Source organism: Strongylocentrotus purpuratus, unplaced genomic scaffold, assembly GCF_000002235.5.
Source record: "Strongylocentrotus purpuratus isolate Spur 01 unplaced genomic scaffold, Spur_5.0 spur5_scaffold_11, whole genome shotgun sequence".
Classification (NCBI taxonomy): Eukaryota; Metazoa; Echinodermata; class Echinoidea; order Camarodonta; family Strongylocentrotidae; genus Strongylocentrotus; species Strongylocentrotus purpuratus.
In genome coordinates this window covers 23,859,858-23,865,505 of record NW_022145596.1, presented here as the reverse complement: position 1 = coordinate 23,865,505, position 5,648 = coordinate 23,859,858, and positions in this window count along the sequence as shown.

Genomic DNA, 5,648 nt, shown 5'->3' with positions numbered 1-5,648 from the left:
TGAGTGCGACATAATACGCTGTGAATATCGACGTAACAAAGCAGATTGGCTCAGCCCCCAAGAGGAAGTCATGTATCACAGGCTTCCCTAACTGAGGCACTTCTTCATCGACTATGTAGCGAAGCATAAGGGCTGCATGTGCACAACATGGAAATTGGTGTGTGTAATTGGGTTTTTACACATAGCTATCAATCAAACATGACTATGTGCAGCTGGGGGCGGACTGCTAATGTCAGCATCTGATAGTTGAAATTCAATTTCGAACCGGGTTCTATCAGAGTTAGTTTGTAGGCAAAAACAGAAAACTGACTTTACCATGAAACTATTCCATGACTCCCAATCCTCACATGCATGCTAAAAGGTGGCAGTGAGAACACGATCCCAGACTGTGTTTATTTTGTTTCAATCATCCCATGTTCCTTGTAAACAGACAATGATTTATGCGTGAGAATATCAGCCTGAAATTCAGGTCATGTAATTGATGAAATGCTACAAAATGGCACTCTGATGGTCAAAATTAATTTCATTTCCCATCAATCCCTCTAATGGCTTACAAGAGTTTCTTATAGAAAGCTGGAAGATCGCTTCTTTGTGTTAAGCCAAAACCATGCCACTAAGTTCTGGGAACAGTTTGAAACATAAACTATTTAAAAAGACATCAATTAGCTACACATCCTTGGTTTTATCATGAAATTAACCTCATAATGCATCTACCTATTTTAGGAAATATTCATTTTTGGGCAAAAGCTTAAACAGGGTTTAAATTTCAGTAGAATAAGGGCCATAGATACACTGCACTTTCTGGGTTTGGATCTAAGAATAAAAAGGGTTGCATTAGAACGCCCAAAAAAGGGGTACATAAAAAATGAAATAAGAAAGAGAATGTATACAAAGTACTGGAAATTCTACACCTTTTGATTACTGAGTTTGTATCGATTGCAAGAGAGAGAACATAACCATGGTTCAAATGCATCATCCTTAATCCCATATACAGTTAACTAATTGGCTCGGATTCGAGGGTATAAACATCACATTCAGGTCAGAGACTAGTGATTGGAATGTGATCAATGTGATTTTAATTATTCCCTGTCATCTATAGACCAGTCAAGGATTCTTCATTCTTTTCTTTTTGTGGATAGTTGTTAATTATCGAGAAGTGCGTTGTCATGCCAATAGTGATTTACACATCATTGATAAAGGTGCGTTTCCACACACAAAATATTGACACACATTCAGGCGAATTGACAGCATCGTTTAAATTAAGTTTGGACCATATTTTCAGAGACAAATTTGATCTTCTATAAAATGTTTTTCAAAATGGAGTTGAAACATAGAATTCAACAAGATTAGGAATATAATAAGGTTAGAATACTAAATGTCATAAAATAAATGAAATCTGCTAACTGATTTTTCTAGAAAAGAAGAATTAGGAAATAAACATAAAAGATGAGAAATTGAGGCAGTTGGGGTGACCAGACAGTGATATTCCTTTATGCTGGTTAAAAACCTTATTTGCTGCATGATCATTCAAATAGCTTTATGCCAGTTTCTGGTGAACTTAATCCTTTGGCTATTTGTCTATTCCCATAGACTTAACACAGGGACCAGCTAGTTCCCATAGACAATGGGTTAAGATTAACTTTAAGATACCTTGCTACCACTATCACTGGCAATGTTTCTTTGAACGACTGCTGGAAGCTGTGTGGGACTTAATCCGGGAGTGGGAACATGACTCCATCAGGAGGTCGTTAACATTACTCCCCATGACTCTTTAAGTGTGGTTAATGACCAACATGTACGTGTATGTATGGGAACATGCTAAGAATGTCTAAATACTAGACCTAACATCATTGATTAGGTCTCCTTCATGTACACTTAATGTACATCAGGAATAATCATTACAAGTGTATCTCTTGATACTTGCTGACATCTGCCTTTCTAAAGCCAGGATTACTGGAAGGGCATTACTTGTAACATGTAACAATCTCTAAACAATTCCAATTGGGCCAATAGACCATTTTTGTGATGTAATCAAATTTTAATGCATAATCTTTGTTAAGTGCCTCGTTTCAATTTATTTCATTCACATGTTATGAATAACTGTATTTCAATAGTCAGAATGCAAGATTGCATACATTCCGTGTTGCTAGGTAGGACAAGCCACAATGTTTGTCATACCTAGCAACAATTAATGTATGGGATTTCCCATTCAGACTATTGAAATATATTGAATTGTAACAAGTGAACTAAATAATCTTTAATCTCAAAGACTTATGCGTTAAAATTTGATTTCATTACAAAAATGGTCTATTCTGGGACATTCTGTGTTTAGTAACTTTTTAATTGCCTCATGTTGATCTGGTGTCATTCTAATTGGTTTTACTGGGATATGAACAGTCTCTGGCTCTAAATCCATTTTTATTGGGCGGGGGGGGGGGGGGGTGTTTAAAGGTCTCGGTGTGAGTACGGGTCTCTACCAATATTAGATTCAACACTTGTTCATGATATACAAATACAGGATTGAAAATGATACAGCTGAACGCCTGTCGACACTCGATACAACCTCCATTTGATACACGAATTGACAAAAGATCTTAAGTAGATGTAAACTTACTATCAAGCCCTTGTCCATATACAGTCCCCTCACAAAATAGGAAATTGACTGAATGGAGCCACAACCTCTATTTGTTACAAAAACTGACAAAATGACTCAAGTAGATATTAACTTGCCATCAAGCCCATATACATTTAAGGTCTCCTACAAAATAGGAAAGTGACTAAATAGATACCTTGTCGGCTGCCTACAAGAAGGCCCTGAGATCTATGTTATAACAATGGCAGTAACGGCCTTCTGCCGGCAGCCGACAACCCTTTGACCAGATAAAGCGGTACAGTCGGAAGCTACTATGACATTCTCTATCTCACAAAGAAAAGCTCAGATTATTTGACCGCACACTTTCAATATGGAAACCTTTTTTGGGGTCGAGAAATATGATAGATTTGAATCTGCTTTCAATTCTTGAAGGAGATATGCTGTAGGCATTTAAACTGCGTTTGTCTTCCAAATTGGAATCCATTTACCAAAAGTGTCTTATTACTGCCCCTGGCAAGTGCAATATTACTGGAATATATAATATGGTGATGGTGGTTATTTTTACCTGACTGCTAAGAAAGCATAAATGCTTGTTAATAAGCAACCACGGCCAACGGCTTTCGGTCCTCTCCGAGGGACCTGGTAATAAGGTTTATGCCTTACCAAAGGGCACTAGCGCATCGACTTGGTTTTGAACCCGGGTCACCGGATTACGAGACCACTGCTCTACCGACTGAGCTATAGCGCCATTTGCTAATACTAGTGGTAGCTTTTGAAATAAGTTAATTCTTTTTAATACATTTGTGCGTTCATCTAACTGTTTGATGGCTTCAGTTACAAATTAATAATATCCCCATTCACATTCAAGTGATGACCTTAACCTGGCTTTTGGTAAGCCACATATTGATGGAAATAATGTTCCTACATCAGTAGAAAATTACATGTGCCTACTTTTACAGGACTGACAGACAAAAATCTGTTATAAGTTTTGGGATAAAATAACTTTGCTTTGTCTTTTGCACCAAAAAAATGCTTTGCCCCATATACAGCATTTAATTTAGTTAATTTCTCCTCTTTTCTCTCTCTTTTTGAGGAGGGACTCGGATGCATCAATATTTGCAGGACAAAAACACAAAGCCATTCTCGTATATATGGGCTCAAGATTACCTACAGTTAGTTCAAAATGATAGCTAGTAATACATTCATATTGTAAACACAAATTATGGAATATACTGATAATTAGAATGACAGTGAGTGATGAAGGGGTAAATGTGACTTAAGATTTACTATGAATAGTGACGGCTGCATTGATTTCAACATTATCAATTTAGCTATTACCAGAAGCAATCTCATCTAAAGCATATAAAAAAAGACAAGTTCATTATCGCAATGTCTACATGTCAGTTCAAATCTAATTCACAATCACTGTGCATGTAAAAGACACCATTTACAGCCTTCATTAGGGGATGAAAATATATACGCCATTTGAGAAAGACTTTGAGAAAAATACTCACTTTAAGGCAAGCCATGTACGGTATCCTTAATAGTATGGTATCCTTTAGAATCGACACCCAAACCACGTCAGACAAAACTCAATCAGAGGACATGCGTACACTTCCAGTATATCCTATCCCGAGCGGAGCAAGCAGATGAAAATTTTATTTAATGAAAGCTAGCGACGGAATGGATCACACATGGTGCGTTCATGGAGAAGTATAAGGGAATCGATGCAATGTTTTTAATGTGTCACGCACTCACGATAATGTTCATGTAACGTTCTCCCGACCGAGAGGAGGAGAGGCAGCGGCGCTAACGCTCCGATTGATGACGAGGGATCGTGTCTTTCCAGCTCGTGAGAAAACAGTGCTCGGCGATCTGACCTTGTACCCCTCCCGACCTTCCTGGCCTCCTTGCTAGCATTCCAGCGCTCCACTGGAGCTCTAATTGAATAGATTCCCTACCAAAATTCTCCTTCACGGTATCGCTCCGATGGATACAGGCATGCTCAACAAAGGTTGAAATGAGAATAAAGAACGCAGGCTACGTCGACGCAACCTTCTAGCTTTAGAAGGAAAGTCAAGGATTTAATAAGCTGACAGCTGGACACAGAGCTTGGCATTCGCATCAAGTTTGCCCAATGCTTGCTCATAATCAGCCGACAGAAATTCCTGAGAGCTTGAGGCGTACTGTCCACTACATGAGCTGAAGTCATGTATAAAGCATGTATTATTCAGATTTGAGATGGAAAGTAGGAGCACTGAAGCCATGTTTTCTTGGATTTAAAAGAAAAGAGTTTAATGAATAACATGTTTTTCTACCAATTATGAATCAGTGGGAGTGAATTTAACATTTGTTATTACTTTCTCGAATTCCCTTTTCCATAGGTTTGTTCGAATATTGTTTGTTGGTTAGGTATAGTGTGGCTCTACCTGACATGGGTCCCCAAGTGCCTCAGCCTCAATTCAAATGCAGCACGATGTTGTTTTTCTTTTTGTACTTGACATTTACATCACCTCCTCCTCAATCTGCCTCCTGACTCTCCCTGTCTATCCCTCAACCCTCTCTCTGTTTTTCCCTTCTCCCTCTCAGTCTCTTCCTTGACACTCTTAATGTGTCTCCCTTAGTCTTCTCTCCCTCCCTCCCTTAAAACGCTCTCTTTGTCTCCCTTAATCTCTCTATCTCTTCCTTCACTCTGTCTCTCAACCCTCTCTGTCTCTCCAGTAACTCCCTCTGTCTCTCCCTTCACCCTCTCTCTGTCTCTCCCTTAACACTCGCTCTGGTTCTCCTTTAACCCTCTCTATGTCTCTCCCTTAACACTCGCTCTGGTTCTCCCTTAACCCTCTCAGTCTCTTCCTTTACACTCTCTATGTGTCTCCCTTAACCCTCTCTCCATCATTCCCTTCACTCTGTCTCTCAACCCTCTCTCCCTTAAACCCTCTCTGTCTTTCATTAACTCCCTCTCCATCTCTCCCTTTACCCCTCTCTGTCTCTCCCTTTACCCTCACTTGGTATATCCTTTAACCCTCTTTCAGTTTCTCCCTTAACTCCTCTCTAT